General features: G+C 32.9%; 1 pseudogene; it reads right to left on the minus strand.

The window, feature by feature from the left end:
• Positions 1-3,055: 3,055 nt before the first annotated feature.
• LOC131065927 (probable LRR receptor-like serine/threonine-protein kinase At1g53430) lies at positions 3,056-23,941 on the minus strand (annotated as a pseudogene).
• Positions 23,942-25,304: the final 1,363 nt, after the last annotated feature.

The following is a 25,304-nucleotide window of genomic DNA, read 5'->3' on the forward strand; positions in this document are numbered from 1 at the left end:
TGGAAAATAAAAGCTAGAAGGAAAAGTTCATTTTGACGTCATACCTTAAGTGATTGAGCATCGGGAATGGTTGGGATATCTTTCTATTAATTGTAAATGAATTGGAAATATTGAAAGGGAATTGATTAGATACTGTATGAGTTGATTTTGTTGATTTCATACAAAATATTGTGTTAATGACATAAGCTTGAACTTCAAATCAGATTCCGTATTGAGCAAATATATTGTATAGATATGTAATGTTTGTGCTTATCAAGTAAATGATTTGATCCACTATCTTTTATCTCATATACTAAAGGATACGATTTGCAATATGTGATTGAAATGTTCTTGACCATGAGTTAAAGATTAGTTGCATGACTGTATTCTAGTGATTGTGTTCATCATCAGTATGTTTTCCTTATGATTGAAATGAAACGAAGATCTTGAAATGGTTTTAGATAGTTAAGAAACAATTGTTGCTTCTATCTTTATATGCATGTTACATGCATCTTGCGTGTGTATGATATTGTTACATTAGTGTTAGAATATCGATATATAATGTTGCACAAATGCCATTACTCTTTCTAGTATCGCATTTCTAGTCTTCCTTGTGTGAGGTTGGGCATCTTACGTGTCAAGAAAGATTTTGAGGAAGTGTAACTACTTCATGGTATGGTGGAAACATGCTTGGGCAATGTTCTTGCCCGTGGTGTGCTCGAGGGAGATAGTTGTAGGAAGTTCCTATCATGGTGGTCTTCATGATTTGTCCATTTTGCATATGTTGCATTTGACCTTGTGTTCTATTATAAACGTAGATGTTTTCTCATGTTTAGCTTTGTTATTGGCTTATGTACTAAATCTTTATTCCTTGTTTAGCCTTGTAGTCTTATTTTATGCTTGATTATGTGTATTTTGTGAATTATGTTAATTTGATATTATGGTTAGCAAGTTATTGGAGTGGAATGGGTATATAAGACCAAAAGCAATGTTGAAGGAAGAAAATAGAGGCATAAGGCAATATTAGTTGTTAAGGGGTACAAACAACAGTTTGGAAGAGATTATGATGAGACATGTGCTCTAGTTGCAAAGACGGAAATCGTGCGGGCAATCATAGTACTAGCCAAGCATAAATGGAAGGTATATCAAATGGATGTGAAGTCTACCTTCTTGAATGGAGTGTCAAAAGAAGAAGTTAATATGGAGCAACCACTTGGTTATGAAATACCAAGTCAAGGGAGGTGTATAGGTTGAAGCAAGCTCCACGAGCATGATATAGTAGGATTGACTCATATTTATTGAGCAATGGCTTTAGCAAAAGTGATGGTGAGTCCACTCTTTACATCAAGATAGTTGATGATTAGATTTTAATTATTGTCTTGTATGTAGATGATTTAGTTTTAACTAAGAATGATGATTTCCTCATTGTTGATTTTAAAGAGGCCATGAAAAGAGAGTTTGAAATGACATATTTAAGTCTCTTAAGATATTTTCTAGGCACAAAAGTAAATTAAATGCATGATGGTATATTTCTCTTTCAAGAAAAGTATCCTGTAGAGACCTTGAAGGGATTTAGAATGCAAGATAGCAAACCTACACTAACACCAACAACCATAGGTCTAAAGTTGAGCAGGGAATATTGCAGCAGCAATGTGGATCCAACCATGCATAAAAGTTTGGTTAGAAGTTTGATGTATTTGACAACAACTAGACTAGATTTATGGAGACTCCAAAAAAGACACATTGGCAAGTGGGTAAGAGAATCTTGAGATATGTTAATGGCACCAAAGGATACAATATTTTGTATATTGCAGCAAATGATTTTAGACTAGTTGAATACACAAATAGTGATTGGGTAGGAAGTGTGGACGATAGGAAGAGCGTATTGGGATATGTGTTCCATTTGGGTTCGAGAGTTGTCTCATGGGTTTCCAAGAAACAACCCTTAGTTTTCTTATCTAAAGCGAAGGTTGAGTATATAGCAACAACATGTCAAGCTATTTGGCTAAGGAGCGTCTTAACAGATTTGAAAGAAGAACACGAAGATGAAACCGTAATATTTTGTGATAATATTTCATCAATAGCTTTGATGGAAAATCCTATATTTCATGGAAGAAGTAAACATATTAAAATCAAGTATCATTACATAGGAGAATTGGTTGAGAGTGGTGAAATCAAGATGAAGTTTTGTAGGTTTGAGCAACAGCTTGCAAATATATTTACCAAGACATTGAGCAAGGACAACTTTGTGCGCCTAAGAAGAAATTTGGGCATTGTTGATTTGAATGAATGATGAGTTTTATTTGACGGCTCGTAGTCATTGGGATTGCATCCTCCCAATTGCCCTTGATGTTATCAGTAATTAAATGTAGGTAGGTAAGTTTGAATTTGAATTGTGAGAGGGAATTTTGTGCAGCCTTGACATATAGAGAATGTCAATAAACAATCTGTACTTAGTCAATGTATGCAACAACAAGTTAGAGAGCTCAGTGAAGAGCAAAATGAATGTTTTGACAGCAGCAGCCGTGTCTATTTAGTGAGGAGCAGATTGCTCCAGCAATTAGAAGTTCTATGAGAGTAGTGTGTAAAGGAGTTAAGTGTAGCTCTAGGTATTTATTGGGTGCAGCTACAGAATGCTGCAGACAAGTTTGTAATTAATTTGTATTTCTGAATTTGTTTATTTCATATTTAGCTTGTGTGTAATTTAGTTTTTATTTTTGTGTGCTTGTATTGCTAGTGATTGGCAACTCAACTATAGCCTCTAAGTTTATTTGGAGATTTTAATTTCTAAGTTGGCTGTTTTGGGCTGTTTTGGAATTTAAAATCCAACATGTATTTGGGTTTTATCCTCTTTGTTTTCTATTTCTGGTTGTAACTTTGGATTTTTTTTCCATCAGATTGATATCACAGCTGTTGCTCATGAGACAAACCACAGAATTATGAAAGCAAACAAAATAATTTCTATTAATCAGAAAATGACTTTTATAAAATGACTTTAAATTCAGATTACAATATTGATTACAAATAAATCTTCTACAAACTATCTGAAGCTGCAACCATAACTTAATTTTTGAAATTTTCTGAAGCTGCACTGAATTCCCTGTTCATATTCGTTTGGAGCTTACAATATTGATTACAAATAAATCTTCTACAAACTATCTGAAGCTGCAACCATAACTTAATTTTTGAAATTTTCTGAAGCTGCACTGAATTCCCTGTTCATATTCGTTTGGAGCTGCCTGCTGCAGCACTGTACTCTCTTCACTCACTACAGATGCTGCAAAACTTCACGGTTTCGTGAATACTCCTCCTTTTTGTCTGTTGCTGTCTTTGCCAAAATTCCCTTTCACTTTCAAAATTCACTCACCTATTTGTATTAACTCATTGCCAAAAACATAACTTCTGCTGCAGCGTCAGGGGGAAAGACGGATGGAGATCCAAAAACAATAGAGATCCCAAAACATTTCCAACGGACTGTTCGCTGATAGATAGTTGACTGACGGACTCAGAAACAATAAATCCCAACAAGATTGTGTAAAATGTTACCTGATTCGTTGAAGCTACTTTATTTTCTTCGTAAATCTTCTTTAATACCATTAAAAAAATTGCGAAGCATGAGCACAATCTCTTCTTCCTTTAATCCAAGGAGGGATAAATTCATTTACCAGCAACATCTCTACTTAGTATGTCATTTCAATTTGTTTAGTAAGTTCTAATATGCATGCATGTTTTTCTTAAGAAGCACTTAATAAATATAATGTTCAATATGTTCATGTTTATATATTGTGCATGTTAGAGGTGACCCAGTCATCAATGTAGGATTATTATCGATATTTTGATGAAGGTTTGCACAGAGAGAGAAATTTATAGAAATCAGAAGATACTCTGTAATATAAGTTAACTCTTGCTGTCATCGTCCCTTCGTTTAATTCTTATTAATAGAGCCTGCTTAGGTAGAGGAACTGTCGTTGGATGGTCCTTCCAAGCCAAAGCATTCTGTGTGTCACAATGGCTTCTCTTGTGTATATATGTATAGATTGGTCTGTCATCCCAATATATATTATGGTCGAGAATGTGAAACAGGCGCTTCTATTTTCCCTTCCAGTATTCCAATAACTGTGGACATTGAAGGTCGTTGCGAAGGGGATTCGTAGGTGCATAACAGACCCACATTGATCACCCTTAAAACTCCTTCCTTGGAGTAGCCTGAGTTTTTGACATTCACATCCAACAAATCCAGCAAAATTTTCTTCTCATACAAATGCCAAGTCTGTAATGTCTCACACAAGAATTATCATAAATCATCGGAAAAAAAAAAGGATGGTTGTCTTGTTTTGACTAAGATAAACATGAAAAAGGGTTAGGATCCATTACAAAACACTCAATAAGACAAATAAACGAATCTGTGACACCAAAAAAAGAGAGAAAAAGTTGTGTTGATACCCATTCCAGCAGATAAACCATCTCTTCCCTCAATTTCTTGTCTATGCGAGATCTGCCACTTACAACTTCAAGGACCACCACTCCAAAATTGTAGACGTCTGCCTTTTCGGTGAGACGACCTTTCAAAGCATATTCGGGGGCCATATATCCCCTGAAAAAGTTAAAAACAATTTAGACTTTAAACTTTATGTACCATTTCACAGTTTTGTTCATAGCATTGATGCCTACATTTTATTTTGGAAAATAACTTTTCTTTGGAGATCTCACATTGTTCACGCCAGTCTGGTGGTGACATGAGTTTTGTCTTGGTCAAATAACTTGGCTAATCCAAAGTCGGAGATTTTTGGATTCAAATGTTGATCTAAGAGAATGTTCATTGTTTTGATATCTCGATGAATAATTCTCAGTCTAGATCCCTCATGCAAGTATGCCAGGCCATGTGCAACCCCAAGGCAAATGTTGTACCGTCGAGGCCAGTCAAGATTGAGTCTACATTCTTGAGGACCTACAAATTAGGTTACAAAAATATTTCAATGTTGGTAAATACGGTCTAGTTTAATAGCGAGCGAAGACTGAAACTGTGATCTATATAATTTTACATTATTGTGGGAGAACATATCAGGATGTACCATACAAACAACGAGCTAAACTGTTGTTCTCCATGTATTCATAGACCAAGAGCAACTGTTTTCCCTCTACACAAAAGCCATAAAATTCCACAAGATTGGGATGCTGCACTGCAGATATTGTACCCACTTGATTAAGAAAGTCTCGAATGCCTTGTCTTGCCTTAGGAAACATCTGCTTGACTGCAACCATTTTTCCGTCTGGAAGAATTCCCTGCTAAGAAACAAAACATTAAACAAATTGCTAGACATAGTACTCTGTCTCAGGCCCATTTCATCTATTACTAGACATAGCAACTGAAGTCCAATATTAATGTCGGTTTTTTATATACCTTGAAAACAGCACCGAATCATCCTCCTCCTATCTTATTCTCAGGGTTGAAGTCATTTGTGGCGTTTTTAATCACCTCTAGACTGAATGATTTGAAATTGTGTCCATATTTGTCAATTCTATATACAGCGTTTAGACAAACTTGTGTCAGTGCAGTCGTCGACAACTTTACTATATTATACTGGAGTATGAAATGTGGCACAAGTGGATAGTGTGTGACACTGTTCTCAATACCTGTGTCATCATTAGCTGCTAAGGATCTTCTCCTCGTTCTTTTTCTTTTTCTAATGAAGATGAATGATAAGCACACTACGACGCCTAAAGAAGTTACTGCCCCAGAAACTATGCAGATAATCATAATTTTGTTGCTTTTATCTCTACTATTTCTTGTGCTATTCATTTCGAAGTCTGTCAAAACAAGAAATATGAATTTAGAAGGCAGAGCTTAAAGACTAGTAGTTTTATATAAGATATGTAACTCTCATGTTATCTACAAAGCTAAGGGTTTGGACATAACCAAAGTACATTTTGATTAGAAGTAATAATAAAATAATTGGCTGAATATCAAAATTATAGGAACTGTTTAGATTACACATAGCAGATTATTAGGGCTTTCTATCAGTTCATGTAATCTAACAGTGAAGTGAATGGAAAACAAGTAATTTAATTGCACTACTAAACAAACTTTGTTATACCATTATATAGAAAGACTCAATAAACAAGGCCATTGCTCAAATCACTGAAACAAATTTGCAAAGGATTCTTACTTGGACTGATTTTGATAGCTGATACCAAAGGTCCATATGTCCCCTTAACTGGTATGTCATATGTTCCCTTTCCAGCCCAAAAGAAATGGATCTCTAAATAATTCTCAGTCACATTTACAATGAAATTTCTGATTACTACCTTATATGAGCCTCAAGCAACATCCTTGATGTTAAAATCTTTCAATCTTCTACTTCCCTACATAAATTTTAAAAATGAAATAACGCGCCTATTAGAAAACAGTATATGCAGTGCTGTCACAGGTCTCTGTCAAGAGTGAAATAATTACTAAAAAGATTAAGAAGGAAAAGAGTATATTGTTATATATACCTGAATATAAACATCAAAGACGCGCCTTCCTAGACTTGCAAAGGTTGTTCCGTTGGATATCACTATCTCAGCAAAGTGCAGTTGTACATTATATTCTCCATTTTGAACACACAATGCATAGTATCTCAAGGAGGTAGAAGCACAACGTGCTATTCCATACACATCTGTATTTATTCCTTTGGCAAATTCAGAGATGTTGCCTGTCACTATCCATTTATTGTCTTCAGCATCCATAAAATGTCCTGTGTTACTGACTACCCATTTCCCATTAGAGCTGAGAAAGGAGGAAGGGCCTAATGGATTCGTATCCCCCTTGTAAGTCCTCCATGGATTACCTCCACAGTTGATGGCCAAAGAAGTGTCTGCAAAGCAAGGACATGCATTTAGATCATTACTCAAATAATTCTGCCAGAGTTACCTTTTACAACAGGATTATCAGAATCTCGTAATACAGTTAAAAGAAGCAAATATGTTTTTCCGTAATAGTTTTGTGTGTGTTTATATATGTGTGTTTTTTAAGTTAATTAATAAAGTGGGCATCAACAATCTCTAACATTTATAGAGTAAAAATTATTGCAGGCTGAAATATTTATCAAGATCGTATTATTTCAAATTATTTTTATATCTATTAAATTATGATGTAATGATAATGGAATGTTTTCAAAAGTATATTGAACAAAATTTAAATTTCTTTATGTTGTAAAATTATTTAAAAATATTTATTATGATAGTATTATTTCAAAAAAAATTAAAGCTCTTTATATTGTAAAATTACTTATCACTCAAAAGACTATACACCAATGAAATATTTTATTAATATAATCATCTACTTAATCTAAATGTGTTTTAAAAGTTAATTAATAAAATGAACATCAACAATCTCTAACATTGAAGAGGAAAAATCATTGCAGACTAAAAATATTTACCATGATCATATTATTTCAGTATCCATTAAATTACCATGTAATTATAATGGAATGTTTAATTCAAAAGTACGCAGAACAAAACTCAAATCTCTTAGTATTGTAAAATTATCTATCACCCAATAGAATTTATACTAATGAAATGTTTTGTTAATATAATTATCCACTTAATCAAAAATGTGCTTTAAAAGTTAATTAATAAAGTGAATATCAACAATATTTAACATCTGATAAGTAAAAATAGAAATATTTACCATGATTGTATTATTTTAATATCCATTGAATTATGATGTCATGATAAAGAAATATTTTCAAAAGTACTCAAAACAAAATTCAAATTTCTCTATGTTGTAAAACTAGCATATATGTCTTAAATTTTAATTTAATCTATATAACATATATGCTAGTGGCAGTTGCACGATGCAACATGGAAAACATAAAATAAATTAATATATAATTATATAGTATCTTTTTATTAAAACAAATTATATTATAGTATTATCATATTATTATATTATTTTATTGTTACAATTTTATATATCTATTTAGACTAATTTTTGTAATATATGTGTTGCGAGATCAAAGCAAATACTAAAAGATCTAAGATATATTAAACTTTGTTTAATGGCATGTGCATGATGCAACGTGGAAAACATAAAATAAATTAATATATAATTATATAGTATCTTTTTATTAAAACAAATTATATTATAGTATTATCATATTATTATATTATTTTATTGTTACAATTTTATATATCTATTTAGACTAATTTTTGTAATATATGTGTTGCAAGATCAAAGCAAATACTAAAAAGATCTAAGATATATTAAACTTTGTTTAATGGCATGTGCATGATGCAACATGGAAAACATAAAATAAATTAATATATAATTATATAGTATCTTTTTATTAAAACAAATTATATTATAGTATTATCATATTATTATATTATTTTATTGTTACAATTTTATATATCTATTTAGACTAATTTTTGTAATATATGTGTTGCGAGATCAAAGCAAATACTAAAAGATCTAAGATATATTAAACTTTGTTTAATGACATGTATTGTGGTTATGGTTAGCATTTGGGTTAAGGTTAGTGTTATGGTTGAGGATAAGGTTTACAACATGGTTTGGATTGGGGTTATGATTAGGTTTACGGTTATGATAATGGTTAGGGTTTATATCATGGTTAGGGTTAGCATGGTTAGGTTTAGGGCTAGCATAGTTTAGGGTTTATATCATGGTTAGGTTTAAGGCTAAGGATTATTGTTAGGGTTAGGGTTTATGGTTATGGTTAGGTTAGGGTTAAGGTCTAGAGTTATGGTTATGAATATGGTTAGGGTTATGGTTTACATCATGGTTGGTGTTGAAGTTAGGGTTACAATTATGGTTAGGATTATGGCTAGGGTTAGGGTTTACATCATGGTTAGGGTTAGGATTAAGGGTTAGTGTTAGGATTAATATTAGTATTTATATCATGGTTATGGCTAGGGTTAATATTTACATCATGGTTAGCGTTAGGGTTATTGCTTGGGTTAGGGTTTACGGTTTGGGTTATATTTAGGTTTAGGATTATAATTATGGTTATGGTTTTTGTTATGGTTATGGTTAGGGTTAGGATTTACATCATGGTTAGGATTAGGGTTTACATCATGGTTAGAATTATTGATAGGGTTAGGGTGTACACCATGGTTAGGGTTAGGTTTAAAGTTATTTTTAGGCAAACAACTATCCAACCCTTTGGATGCAACAAGATACTAATACCCTTCATATATTATTAATATATTATAATAGATGATTGGTGCATCCTAAGGGTTGTAGAGCCATTCCCCATTTTTAGGGTTAGGGTTTAGGGTTATGATTAGGTTACATTAGGGTTAGGGTTATGATAAGGGTAATGGTTTAGAGTTGTGGTTAGGACTATGGTAAAGGTTATGGTTTACATCATGGTTTAATTACATTAAAGTTAGGGTTAAATTACTATTAAAGTTCAATTAGGATTAGGGTTTGGGCTAGATTAAGGTTAGGAATATATTAGAATTAAGGTTCAATTTGGGTTAGGGTTAAGTTTAGGGTAAGATTATTGTTAAGGTTAGGGTTTAGGATTATGGTTAGGTTAGCATAATGATTAGGGTTAGGGTAAGGATTATGATTAGGGTTATGGTTTGGGGTTCTGGTAAGTTTATTGTTTAGATAATGGTTGGGGTTAGAGTCATAGCTAGGATTATGGCTAGGGTGAGGGTTTACATCGTAGTTAGGGTTAGGCTTAGGTTTGGGGTCATGATCAACATCTTTGTTTAAGGTTAGTATTTACATCATGCTTAGGGTTAGGGTGATGATTATGGTTGGGGTTAGGGTTGAAGATTAAGGTTAGGGTTAGGGTTTAAGGTTAGGATTAGGATTATGGATAGGATTTACTCTTAGGATTAGGGATAGGTTTCGAGTTATGGTTATGGTTAGGATTAGGTTTAGGGTCAGGGCTAAAAATTATTATTAGGGTTAGGGTTTATGGTAATGGTTAGGTTAGGGTTAAGGTTTAGAGTTATGGTAATAATTATGGTTAGGGTTATGGTTTACATCATGGTTGGGGTTGGAGTTAAGGTTAGGCTTATGGTTAGCCTTAGGGTTACATTTATGGTTAGGATTATGGCTAGGGTTAAGGTTTACATCATGGTTAGGGTTGGAGGTTAAGGGTTAGTGTTAGGATTAATGTTAGTGTTTATATCATGGTTATTGTTAAGGTTAGGATTTATATCATGGTTAGGGTTAGGTTTATTGCTTGGGTTAGGGTTTAGGGTCTGGGTGATAGTTAGGTTTATTAGTTAGGTTAGGGTTTATATCATGGTTAAGGTTAGGGTAACGATTATGGTTTAATATTAGAGTTAAATTTATGGTCATGGTTAGGGTTTAGTGTCATGGTTACAATTATGTTTAGGGTTTACATCAAAGGTAGGGTTAGGGTAAGCACAATCATAGTTACAGTTAGTATTAGAATTATAATTGGGGATATGGTTAGGATTAGGATTTGGTTTATGGTTGTGTTTTGGATCAAATTTAAGGTTAGCTTTATGGTCAAGGTTAAGGTTTACATCATGGTTAGGGTTATGATTAGGGTTAGGGTTTAAGGTTAGGCTTATGATAATGGTTAGGGTTACCATCAAGGTTAGGGTTTGGCTTTGGTTTAGGATTATGGTTAGGATTAGGGTTTAGTTGTAAGGTTAAGTTTATGGCTAGGGTATAATGTCAGGGTTACAATTGCGTTTAGGGTTACATCAAAGTTAGGGTTAGAATTAGGGTTATGGTTTAATTACATTAAAGTTAGGGATAAATTAGTATTAAAGTTCAATTATGATTAGGGTTTGGGGTAGATTAAGGTTAGAAATAAATTAGGATTAAGGTTCAATTCAGGTTAGGGTTAAGTTTAGGGTAGGATTATTGTTAGGGTTAGGGTTTAGGATTATGATTAGGTTAGTGTTATGATTAGGGTTAGGGTAAGGATTATGATTAGGGTGATGGTTTGTGTTATGGTTAGGTTTATTGTTTACATCATGGTTGGGGTTAGGGTCATAGTTAGGATGATGGCTAGGGTTAGGGTTAGGGTTATGGTTAGGATTAGGTTTTAGGGATAAGGATTATTGTTAGGGTTAGGGTTTATTTGTATGGTTAGATTAGGTTTAATGTTTAGAGTTATGGTAAGGATTATGGCTAGGGTTATAGTTTACATCATGGTTGGGGTTGGAGTTAGGGTTAGGTTTATGGTTAGGCTTAGGGTTACATTTATGGTTAGGATTATAGCTAGGGTTAAGGTTTACTTCATGGTTAGGTTTAGGGTTAAGGGTCATTGTTAGGATTAATGTTCGTGTTTATATCATGGTTATTGTTAGGGTTAGGATTTACATCATGGTTAGCGTTAGGTTTATTACTTGGGTTAGGCTTTAGGGTTTGGGTTATTGTTAGGTTTAGGGTTATAATTATTGTTATGGTTATGATTAGGATTTACATCATGGTTAGGATTAGGGTTTACATCTTGCTTAGAATTATGGATAGGCTTAGGGTGTACATCATCGTTAGGTTTAGGGTTACTTTTAGGGAAACAATTATCCAACCCTTAGGATACATCAAGATATCAATACCCTTCATATATTATTAATGGAAAATTTAGGGTTAGTGTTAGGGTAAGGGTTAGGGTTAAGGTTATGATTAAGGTAATGGTTTAGAGTTGTGGTTAGGGCTATGGTAAAGGTTATGGTTTACATCATGGCTTGGGTTAGGGTTAGGGTTAACATTAGTATTATAGCTCTAGGGTTATGTTTTACATCATGGTTGGGGTTAAGGGTTAGTGTTAGGATTAATGGTAATGTTTACATCATGGTTAGGGTTAGGATTACAGTTAGCGTACACCATTATTAGTGTTATTGTTGGGATTATGGATAGAGTTAGGGCCTAGGACTATTGTTAGGTTTAGGGTTTGAATCATGGTTAGGGTTAGGGTAATGGTTTAGGATAGGGTTTAAGATTAGGATTAGGATAATAGTTAAGGTTTACATCATTATTAGGATTACCTAGGTTAGTTTAGAGTTAGGTTATGGTCAGGGAATTGAGTTTAGATTAAGAATATTGGCAAGGCCAGGGTTTGATTATGATAAGTGGTTGATCATAGTTATGATTAGTATTAATTTCAATTAGGGTTAGAATTACGATTATGATTCAATTACTTTAGGCTTATGGTTAAATTAGGGTAAGATTAAGTTTAGGGTTAAGATTATGCTACAATTAGGGTTAATATTGTAGGATTATGCATTCATAAAACTTATTATCTATTTTTTATGAAATATTAATAAAATATTTATTATTATATATATTTATTCAATAATTATATAAAATGAATAACTTTAAACTTTGTTATAATAAAATTAAGACATTTTAAAATAGATTAAAGCTTTTTTTTAATTAAAATTATTTTCTTTTCACCTTTTAAATTTTTGATTAATTATTTTTGAGATTTCTAAATCAATCATCATATGTTATTTTTGAAATATTTTTAACTCAACTAAAATAGAAAAATTACATCTATATGATAAATAAGAAACTTTTAATAATAAATATTTTTTATCTTAAATATTATATAGTATTTTTAAAATATTTGTGCATGCACATAACTTTGATTTTTTGAATATAGAAAAATTATATTTTTATGATTGAAATTTAGAAACATATAAATTCTTTTTGATCTTTCCAAATTGAAAATTAAGATTTTTTCTTCTTTTTTTCCATAAAAATATTACTTCTATTCAGTATTCCAAGCTTTTTTAACCATTCTAAATTGGATATTAGATTCTTTCCTTTCTTTTTAATATATATTTCTATTAAACATTCTATGTAGCCATTATAAACTTAAGAAATAAAAATATAAATAGAATCTTTTAGAATTTTTTTGAAGATATATAAATAATATTTCTATTATATTTTTGGTTTCTCGATGCAAATCATTTCATGTTCTCCAGTTAAACTAAATTCTATTTATTTTTAATTTTTAATTGAATCACCAATCAATTTTAGAATAAATTAATTTTACAATTGATTTTTGAGATTTACAAATAATATTTGAAAAATTTAAATAAATAAATTTGCATGGATTAGTATTTGGTAATAATTATTATAATATATTTAAATAACATGTATAAGTATAATTATGGTTAGGGTAACAAATACTAATCAGCCATACCATAATTTCCATACTTTTGGGGATTCAAGATTACCTAGGTTAGTTTAGGGTTAGGTTATGGTCAGAGAATTGAAATTTAGAAACATATAAATTCTTTTTGATCTTTCCAAATTGAAAATTAAGATTTTTTCATAAAAATATTAGTTGTATTCAGTGTTCCAAGCCTTTTAACCTATCTAAATTGGATATTAGATTCTTTCCTTTCTTTTTAATATTTCTATTAAACATTCTATGTAGCCATTATAAACTGAAGAAATTAAAATATAAATAGAATCTTTTAGAATTTTTTTGTAGATATATAAATAATATTTCTATTATATTTTTTCTTTCTCCATGCAAATAATTTCATGTTCTTGAGTTAAACTAAATTCTATTTTCTAAAATGATAGTGAAATTCTCTGTATTTTAAAACCAATTTGCCCTCCCATTAATGACAAGAATCAAAGGATAGTAAATAGGGCAATACTTTGAATGCCATTACCAATCGTTTAACAGAAAAAAGAAGAATAACAATTCTATTGTGAGATACATAAAGGATATTAATAGATACATAAAGGATAACACAATTAATAGAAGAATCAAATAGCAATATTGTTGCAACAACTATTTTTTTCACAACCATTCAATTTTATGCATACAGAATAAATACAGACTATCCAAAAACAACAAGCTTACCAGTTATTACAATATTACCAATTGATTATGGTGCAATAGGCCAATTAAGTTATTTGTTTGAATTCATGAACAAATGGATGGCAATAGCGCATGGAAGAGCTAGGGCTGAGCCAAAATGATGGAGGCATCTATAAGAAAATGTGTGAGCAGAGACAATAAATTCTTTGTGGGAGTTTTCATTTGTAATTGAAGACTCTTTCGGTTCCTTATCTTTAATATTCTCTAGTAGGTTTGTAACTATACACACATCTTTATTCAATTTAGTAATTAAGATGTTTAGTCACAAAAATAACTGTAATTTTTTTTTCAAAACCTTTTTAATGAATGAAAAAATTAATATGTTCAATCATAAAAATGATTGTTAACTATATTAGATAGCATGAAAGGAAAAATGAATTCTATGGAATACCTTCAAAACAAATATTTGCAAATGCAGAAAGTGGTTTGCGATAGGGAAAACATGGTTGCCGCCATCTAACCAGGTTTTAATGTTGTTGCGATTGTAACTAAGGCCAATGCAAAGAGTTATAGGATCCTTCATCAGATCCTATAAAAGTTCTATTTAACTAAACAGATCATAACCACTGTTACAAGTTTTTAGAAAATGCATGAATGTGACAAACAAAATAGCATTCAACAAAATCTAAACATAACAAAATACCTGAGGTCTCTATTGCAGATCGTATGAACTAATGCATTGTTCCTTCTATTGCTTCGACTACCGAAATATGAATCCAGCGAAGAACTAATGCACCGAACTTGCAATTGTTATATATGCTTTCATGTTGTAACTGAAGACTCTTTCTCTTCTCTTGTAAGATATTCTCCATTTTTACATGTTTGTAACGATCGGGAATATAAAACAATTCTTTTTTCTTACACCGTTATTCGTGATGACCTCCTATTGATGCCATTGTAGGTTATGCCTCTCGGCGTAATTACCTATCACCCAATAGATTTTACACTATGAAATGTTTTATTAATATAATTAGGGGATAGGCTATTTTGTGGTGGGGAATCCCCACCAGAAAAGTGGCTTATGTCAGGCATCGCCCACGGGATTCGACATTCTCAAGCCGAATTTTTTCTTTGGCAATCCTAAAATGACACAAATTGATCTCTTATTCACACATGGTACAATGGTAGGAATTTGTGAATTAAATTGGTGATTCTTATAATTTTGTGAAGGTATCAAAAACGGTTATTAATTTTGGATTCATGTAAAATAAATTAAAAAACCATCACTTTTAATTAAAAGAGAGGTAAAAAATTATTCAAACCACAAGAAATACAAAGCAAAGGCTTTATACAACCCTATCAAGCTCTACTAAGTGGTTCAATTTTTGAGACAAATCTAGAGGTAATTGAACCCTTCCACAATGTTCCAATTTTGCAGTTGATCAGAGGCCCATTTGGCTAAACAATCCGTAACTCCATTCCATTCTCTAGGAATATGAGTGAGTAATAGAATCCAAAGAAGCATCCAAATTAAGAATCTGTTTAACAACCAAAGCTAAATGCCAACTAACATCTTCAAAAGTCCGCCTATTCAACAAATTCACGACCACTTGTGAATCAGACTCACAAATAATCCTTCTCCACCCAAGCTGAGAGCCACGCTTCACAACATAGAAAGTGGCAAGAGCCTCCATCAAATTGTTAGAATGAAAACCCTTATAAACAGAATAGATAAACCAGACAGTGCTAGGACTATCCCGACCAACTCCACCAATACTAGCATGACCAGGGTTCCCTCAAGAAGAACCATCCATGTTGAGTTTCAAAACTCCCTGAGGAGGGGGAGACCAACGTCCCTTTCTATTTATCTTCCGAAGAGGATGTCGACATCTATTTCTCATGACCTGACCTTGCTGAGGGGGAAAATGAAGACGATTGCAACAATCAACGTCACGAGGATCCACTGTTTCAAACAAATCACATTTTGCCGAAATAGTTTCTCCCAAAGAATGAAGAGTTTTCCACCATAATGGAGGAGCCACCAACATCACATCTTGAAAAATCTGACAGTTCCTCTCCAACCAAATATTCCAAATACTAAAGAAAGGGCCAAGAGCCCAAGCAACTTGAAGAAATGAGGTCGTAACAGGGGCCTGAATCCAACGATCAAAGAACTCAACCAAAGAAGAGACATAAAATAGGCCTTGTTCCACACCTCCCACCAAAAATGCCAAATCTCCCTAGAGAAAGAAAATTGAGAAAAGAGATGAGAAACACTCTTCTCACTATTACTGCAGAACACACACATGGAGGGGCCCTGAAAACCATGCTTGCACAAATTATCCCATGTAAGACAACGATTTTGAACCACCAACCACATGAAGAACTTGTACTTGGGCTACGAAAAATTGCCCCAAACACGTTTCCACCAAGGTACCTCAATGTCACCAAACATTTGCTTGCCAAGTTGCCCATATCTAGTAGAAACAAAGTACTTCCCAGACAAATCATTGCCAACCCAAGCCAAAACATCATGACCCACCAAAGCATTGCAGGCACGAGCAACAAGAATCTGAACCAACTCTTGCCTATCCACCTCTAACCCTCTTGGAGGCCATTCAGAAGAGTGCTTCCATCTAAAACTAACAACCAGCCCATAATTCTGAGCAACCTTATAATGCTCAATTGTGTCCCAGCAAAAAACCATCAATTTTTTTAAATACATGGTGATGTCAATTTTTTTTTAACTCAATTTATTGAATGCAGGTCAATTTATTTATTTATTTTTTCCTATTCATGCATGCTTCCTGAAAAGTTATTCACTGTATATGGCCTCCAACTCTAGTTTGGATATGTGAGGATTTCACAGAGTTCAAGGACTTCGATAATATTGTTGCGGCAATGACTTCTATAGGCGAGAAGCTTAGTTGTGGATTCCTTGGCTATTTTAGTAAAATAAGCATCACTCATCTTATTCATCTAGTCAAACACAATTTTCCATAATCAGTCACATAGGAAAATTCGAGAGGTTCAAAAGGGTGAAAATTATGTTGAAATTCAACAAATAGGTTGTTGTGTTTCTAAATTTGAGAATTTTGGACTCTTCGAACTTTCAAAAGGCATTAACATTTGAGAATTGGTTGCTAGAGATTTTAATTGTGGAGGAGACGGAGAGCTCTCAAATATTTTAAGTAGCATCTAAACCAGAAGCTACGTCGATTTGTGAAATTCGAGAGGTACATGGAATGACATCCAGTGTTAAACTTCTTATAGTGCATAGTTTATTCTAAGATATATCTTTCACATTTGTTTGCACCGTAAATGTAAGGTGGAAAAGAAGGAAAATGATGGTACAAATGTAATAGATAAACATTTGGATTGTGGAACCAAATGAATTTTGTAATCACATAGATATTACCAAGAACAAAGAGGTAAATTCTTTTGTATATTTAAAGCATTCCTCCAGCGAATAAAAGATTCGAAGTTTTATGAATTTTGCACAGGGTTGTTTTTAAATCTGCATTGAACCGAAAACTTCTTGAGATTGTTGTGAAGATGCGGTGGAGAAGCTTTTACTGTTAGAGGTCTAGCTTTCGTAGGTAAGGATGTCCATACTTTAGCTAGTGGAGAGGATGGTTGTGCTATTGAAACTAATGGCTCATGATTTTGAAGAACAATATGTAGAATACGAGAATATAACAAATGAGATCACTAGAATGAGCAATGATTTTTATGATGATCGCAAAATAGATCATGAGTTATCTAAAGACTAAAAGAGGGGTAAAAATTTATTCAATTACAAAAAGAGATACAAAGCATTATATCATCTTGTCATTCTTCACTAAGTTATCTAACATATGAGACAATGCCAAATGCAACTGTCCCCAATCCACAATATTCGAATTCTGCATTTGATCAGAAGTCCATTTGGCCAAACAATCTGCAACTCCATTCTACTCCCTAGAAATATGACTAAAAGTAATAGATTCCAAAGAGCCACACAATCGAAGAATTTGTTTAATAACCACAACTAAGTGATAACTAACATCGAGCCACTGACCATTCAACAAAGTCACCACCACCTAAGAATAGATTCACAAATAGTTCTATGCCATGAACTATCCAAAAAAAATGAGAGAAGTCTCTAATATTTCTAGGAACTCTCTGATTGGATCAGTTCCAAGAGTATGAAAAGCCTCAAAAGTGGACTAAAAAGATATAAAATCAATTTAGAAGAGAACCAAAACAAGTCTTATCATCTCAAATTCGTCGATTTGAGACATCGGATGAATGAGGAAAGAAGAGAAGTTGGATTATTCTCTAACATACATAGTAAAAAAGCTATATGCCCTCCAAACATAGTAAAAAAACTCTCTCCTTTCAAGAAAACAAAGGTAGAACTCCTTGTAGAGGTTTTTGAAATTGTCACACCAAATTTTTTTATTTACTTGTTATTAAGTGACTTTTTTACATGTGCTTCAATTAGAAATGCACATCTTACTCTGAGAAACTTGTCTAAGAGGTTTTAGAGAAAGAAGGATTGTTGAATTGTATTCACAGTTTTTTCTGTGTTGCAAGAAAAATAAGGAAAGGGCATTTCAATAGATTGTGAGGTTTATATAAATGTATGTTACTGGAAAAGTTTATCAATATATGAGTTTCTTTGTCCCTTTCAGTGTATCTAGATGTTTCTTTGTTAATGTAAACATTTGTTTGTGTAAGTTAATTAGTTAATGTCATATTTACATTTATTGCAACACCTATATTGTTTTAAATGAATATCTAATTCATTTAGATGTACAAATATTCAATAAAAAATCAAATAAATCATTATAGCTAATTTTTCTTAAACATATAAATATTGCATAATTAATTAAATTAATTACAACATTCAATAGTGCACACCATCCAATAAGGCCAATTACAAGTAGTAAATGAATTTGATATAAAATATGGTACCTACTAGAAATATATAAATCTTAAATATTGAATCAATGGACCATATATGCATTTCCATTTATAGAGCATCTAAGCCAAAATAATTTCAACGTAGAGAATTTTGGGTTATCTTTATTTTTATTATAAATATTTGTAGAAGAAATATGGTAAACTTCTTTTAGAAATAATTTATTTGTTAATGTTTTAGTGGTTTGTGATATTAATATTGAGAGGTTAGTCAATAAGACAATCACAAATTGTCCCTGCCTATTAATTGATATTGACATATCTTTGCCCCTCCCTAGGGATGTGGTTCTAATGGTTGGGGATAGGCCATGGGCTCAATCGTTGGATTATGATGGTCTCTCCTTTCACTGTTGAATATGCTTCTCAACGGGTCACTTAGCTTCAAAGTGTTTTCTCTCCCGTCATAGAGGTACTGGTACTTGGTGGAAAGATGCTATTGAAGATCACTTGACGGTCAATGCTTATGAGTATGATTTTGTCGACTCCTCTCAGGAGGATGATGTCTCCTCCCAAGATGAGGTGCCCCTTACTATTGATGAAGCCTCTATCGATCCTCTTATTATTGTTGTTGTGGCCTCTTCTGCCCCTATGGCTCCTACATCTGTTGCTTTTACTCTGCAACTTTCCTCTACTCTTGGCGATTCTACTCTTGTTGTTGTTCTGCAACAACAGTTTGGAAGTAACTCTGCGAGGTGGTCCTCGCCTGATTTTTTTTTAATGTTCCTAATGACAATGTTGCATGGACGGTTATTTGTTGTAGGCGGAAGGGGAAGTCTGCCCCCCTTTCCCAAACCCCTCTTTGTCAATTTTTGGGTGTTTCTCCCCATTCTTGAGTTGGGTTTTGGGTTGTTGTAGGTTTGACAAGTTTGTTTGGCCCGTTTGACCTTGTTTGTTTGGGGTTTGTACCCTTGCTTAGTTTGTTTGCCGCCTATGGGCTGTTGTATGCTATTTGATAGCCTTTTGGCTATGTGAAGGGTCAGCGCCCTTGTTAATGTTATTTTTTAATAAAAAACAATCACAAACTGTAATTTTGTTTGAATAGAGGAACACAAAAAAATGTATAGAAATATATGATTGATTTTGGATTGTACAAGAAAGCTACAAAATTAATGTCAATCTATATATTTGGATGTTAATACTAAAACTTGTGATATGATTTGTTTTACTTTGTCATCAATTATGGAAAGCTATTTTCTTTCTATAGGGATCTCAAAAATAGTTTGAAGGGTTAAGGATTAGTAGTTGAGAGAGCATTTTCTCCTGTATCATATTGATTATGAAATTTATGAGATTGACATAACTCATTTTTATTTGCTGATTTATGTTTATTATGGCATACTATAAAATATTAGCACTACTAAACTGAAAAACTCTATGACTTTATTTTATTTTTTTGATAAAAGTGGGTAAACCATTGAATTATATTAATATTTTTTATTTTTTTATAAGGTGTTTGGTTCAAAGAGTATTGACGGGAAATAACCAGTAAGAAAACCCTTCAGTATTGCTCAAAATACACAAGCCTACCTACCCATTATAAGGTCCCCCTGGGCACATTCCACCAAAACCCACCCCAATTACATAATAATTTCATTAGATATAAAATTCGACCACGAGCCACCCTTGCCTATAAAGCACTTTTCTCCAATCCACTGATTAATATGAGACCAAGAACAAGAAGCGAAATCACTACAAGAGAACCTACCAAGACAAACATCGTAAGCAAACACAAAATAATCCAAATAAGGAGGGGATGTTGTAGACCCAGAGGAGCCAAAATGAGGCTAAGCCAAAGAATAGCCCATAGAAGAAGCCAAGATAATAGTAGAAAGATGAGAAACCATCGCATATACCAAACTATCTACAAGTTCCAATACCTCGAAGACAACCACCAACTTCCAAACCTTAACAATATCTTTCGAATGAAACAGAACATCTTATCTTATGAGAAGAGCCACCAGAATAAAGAGAGAAAAACATGAGAAGAGAACAAGCAGAGCCCATATATAAGCCAAACCAAATGAGATATCATCATGAATGCATCCAAGGCCAAGCATGATACCACACAGATCGTGCAAAAACTAACATACCAAAACATGATAAACAAATCCACTTGCTAGAGGAGTGATCGAAGCACGATCGAACATCATTACACATTCATGCAAGTAGACAACAAGTTAGGATAATGAAAGCTACCAAACAATGATTAACCAAAACCATCCTACAGAAGCTCACCACCAAATGATTATCAAATCAAAACAACCAATCTGCAGATGAAATGATAAAACTGTGCCAACTCATAGCAGTCATCATTACACAATCATGCAAGTAGACGACAAGCTGGGATAATGAAAGCTACCAAACAATGATTAACCGAAACCATCCTACACAAGCTCACCACAACATGATTACCAAATCGAAACAACCAATCTGCAGATCAAATGATAAAAATATGCCAACTCATAACAGTGAACGATCAAGGAAACAAATATTGACCAAATAGAGCCCAAGTATCCACACTATGATTAGCCAAAAAAGTTCAATCTACCAGAAAAAAATCATTGGACAGATAAAGTTCAGGCACCCAGCAACTCAAAGACTCAACTTGCCGAGTAAGGGTCAACTGATAATGTGCTAATCCAACCCGACAGACAGGGTACAAACCAAACGGATGTAGCACCAAAACCCTCCTTCCTCAATGAGGAAATACTTACTGAGTATGCCACCAACAAAAATGTTGCCATAAGGCCAGGCAACACCCTCTCTGATGTAATGCACGAAAGAAAATCCACACCCAGCAAGTAGTGTGATGAAGGCCACAAACCGCAATCAATAAAACTTAATAAAGGATACTAATGCAAGAAGCGGGAATATCCCGAGGGGAGACTTCCAGATACTCAGCACATTCAACAACAACCCTATTAGCCAGATAATCTGCAATAACATTTATTTCCCTATAACAGTGAGATATAGTAAAGGTAGAAAAACACTCCAATTGTGCAAGAATTCGATCTAATAGGTACTGTAAGTGCTAGGAAACACATTTCTTAGTAGAGACCGACTAAAAGACCAACATTGAATCCCCTTCAATGATAATATCCTTAATGCCCAAAGAGATGACAAGATCAAGACCAAAAGATAACACATGAAATTCAGCTGAATTGTTAGAGACGACACCAATAAATTTACCCACAACTTTAACAATCATAGAATTATGATCAAAGAGGACAACCCCAATCCCCAACTTACCTGGATTACCCTTAGCAACCCCATCAAAATTTAATTTAAATGAGAATTGGGGTGGAGGAGTCCATTCAGCTAGCCTACGTTTGGCAAGAGAGGATAGACCATACGCTACAACCCCATGAGATGGAATGACTCGAAGTGACATCCATTTCCAAGTTACCCAATTATCCCAATGAGAAAAGGAACACAAATGATCCAAGTTTTTATAAATGTAAGAAATCACCACCTCATAAATGGAGAATTGAATCCTGTCAAGCACATCCCCTAATGAAGCTGATTTATGCTTAAAAATCCTAGAGTTCCTCTCCAGCCAGATGTTCCAAATGACAATAGAAGGAGTGACAACCTAGAGAGAAGAATAAAATGAAGATGAGTACAATAAAGGCCAAGCCAAGAAATGAGACAATAAATTAGGACCAATGGCAGAAGACCAACCAAGCATACCAAACAACCAGTACCAACAATCCAAAGCAAACGGACAATGCAAAAACACATGATCCATGGATTCCATACAGTAACCACAAAACACACAAGGAAAAACCGCAGTAATCCCAAGCCTATCTAATCTTATCCCCGTGAGAACTCTATCTTGCACTGCAAGCCAAGCAAAAAAACTATCTTTAGGAAGACAAACTGAGTGCCAGAAGAGCTAAGAAGGCCAAGGGGAAGAAGAAGAGGAATGAGACAAGGTCTTGTATCCCTCCTTTACCAAATAAGAACCTGAAACACTCTTAGTCCAAACCAAAACATCATCCCAATCTTGAAACACAAGAAATCTTTTCTCAAGCTCTATTTCAAAAGCAACTCTGAGGTCTTTACCAATGGGCAGGAAATCAATAGACTTCCATCGAGACACAGGATAAGGACCCGAGGTATCAATGTCAAAATAGTCAGCAATAAACACACCCCAAAGGCCAGAAAGGATATCAAACAAAGGAGACCAATCCCGAACGGAAGATAAGGCAGCATCACCATTCCAAACTTCATCCCAAACCAAGCCTTCTTCCCATTATGGACAATCCAAGAGAGATGCGGGAGGATAACCGATCTACAACTAACAATAAAATTCCAAAAAGCTTAACCTTTCGGGAGAGATGAGGCTGTGAATATCCTTTCTCCAAGAGGCCCCCTCAAATACTTAGCAAACATAATGGAAACCCATTTACAACTCTATGACTTTATTATCTTTTATCCAAAAGAACAATAATCTAATATATTTATTTCAAGATATTATCCTATGTAATAAAATTACTAGATAGATGATCTCTAATTATATTCTTGATTTGTAGTTTCCAATATTTACGGAACTATAAATAAATAATATAAAAACTACCTTTTGTACATCTATTTTCACTTATAAAAATTTCCCAAAAAGCCTTATTTACATGCTAATGATGGCAATACTTCACTGATGTCTTCGACCATGAATTCCACAGTTACAAATTCATTATACTACTAAATTATTGATGTTATTTTTCTATATATAAATCTCAAAGACCAAAAAAAACCATTAACAATACTATATATATGAACTCACATTGCGGAGCTCTGCAGGTGAAGCCTCTTTGAAGATAAGCTTGATCTCTGCATGCAATTCATTTTCAACAGAAACATGTACATTTCAGTGGCTGCTGACAAATATTAGCGTTATTTTTAAACATAAGAAACTTCTTATTACCATATAACCAAAGAAATTCCAACATATATCCTTTATAAAGTGAAAAAGATTAGAAACGAACCTTCCATTAGAGAGATTGTTGTTAAACGAGTTCTCTATCAAATTTCTGTAGATTTCAACATCTACACTAGTTAAGCATAAAATCTATAGTAGCTACAATTCAGATGAAAAACAAAGACAAACCATAATGATGCTGAAGCGTGCAAAAAGATAAATTATTATCTTACATTTGTTCTTTATTTGTTATCCATGAAGAATTCAGCTCCCCTGAAAAGTAATTGTATGATAGATCTCTGTAACAAAATGCTCTACATCAGCCTTAATGTACGAAAGGAAAGTATATAATAGATTTCAGTGCCTCGTATCTTCTTTTATAAAATATTATCAAAGCTTTAGAAGCAGTAATATGGATTTGGGACAAAATTACAGCAATACATTTTTCCTCTGAATATAAGGGTCTTCAATGTGTTTTAATAACTCATTTCTCCTAAACATGAATTGCTCATATTATTAGAATATGTAAAAATAGATTTTTATTTTTAAATCTTATTTTATCAATTCTAATTTTTTCAATTAAATAAATGAAAACACACAAAACGAACAAATAACTAAATAACACATTGATGAAGATTAACAAGAGAGAATAACTGTGCTACTTCTCGTAGGTAATTTGCAACAATTAAATGGGAGGGAATCAAATTAAAAAAAAAAAAGGAAATGAAATTCTTGTAGGCAATTTGTATCATTTTTATTGTTTTAATGTGTTTCCTACTATTACTCTTATGATGATTAGTAGGACTTACCGTATTAGGAGATCTAAATATATGTGATCTTATGTTTTTTATTATATTTCATACACATGCTTTAGATGTGGGTAAAAGTACAAACTTAAGTCACACTTTTATAAAGTAAATAACCACCACAACAAAAATTGTTCAATGACTACCACAACAAAAATTGTTCAACTTCCATCATATAAAAGTTGCATTTCTATTTTGAATTTCAAAATGATGTAAACTGATGAAATGTAAAAAATATTCATGAAGTATATGCCTGTTAGTAAAAAATTGATGTATATTTCCTTGTAATAACATTTTGAAGTCCACAATGGTTGAATTTGATAGTTTTCATTCATCGCCACTTTTTGTCTATTAAATTTATCATTATCAAAAAATAACTAATACCCTTTTGGAGAAGATTCCTCCTCTAGTGAACCATATATTTTGTAAAATATTTTAATGAGAATTAATTTTTTTCTTTAAACTTCAAATCAGCCTTTTTCCGAAATTAAAACAACCTACTTGGAATATTTTAAAGATAAAACATATTAAAATTAATCAAAACATTAAAAAAATTATGTCTAGATTTCTGACTTTGAACTCTACAAAAGGTTATTTTTAGATTTTCGAGATAGATCATTTTGTTTACAAAAAAATTCAATAGAAGTGAAAAGTTTCAAAAAATTCTAAAAAATGACGAGGTGGGCTGCCAAGTAGACAGACACATAGACAGTTTTGGTCAAAACCCTTTCGACTAAAAAGGTTTCAACTAAAACCATACATTAAAAATTTTCATCCACCAAAATTATACAAAGGAAAAAAATTGAATTTAGATTTCGATCGAAACCTTGTGGGCCCTATATAAGCCATATA

This window comes from Cryptomeria japonica, chromosome 2 (genome assembly GCF_030272615.1).
Source record: "Cryptomeria japonica chromosome 2, Sugi_1.0, whole genome shotgun sequence".
Classification (NCBI taxonomy): Eukaryota; Viridiplantae; Streptophyta; class Pinopsida; order Cupressales; family Cupressaceae; genus Cryptomeria; species Cryptomeria japonica.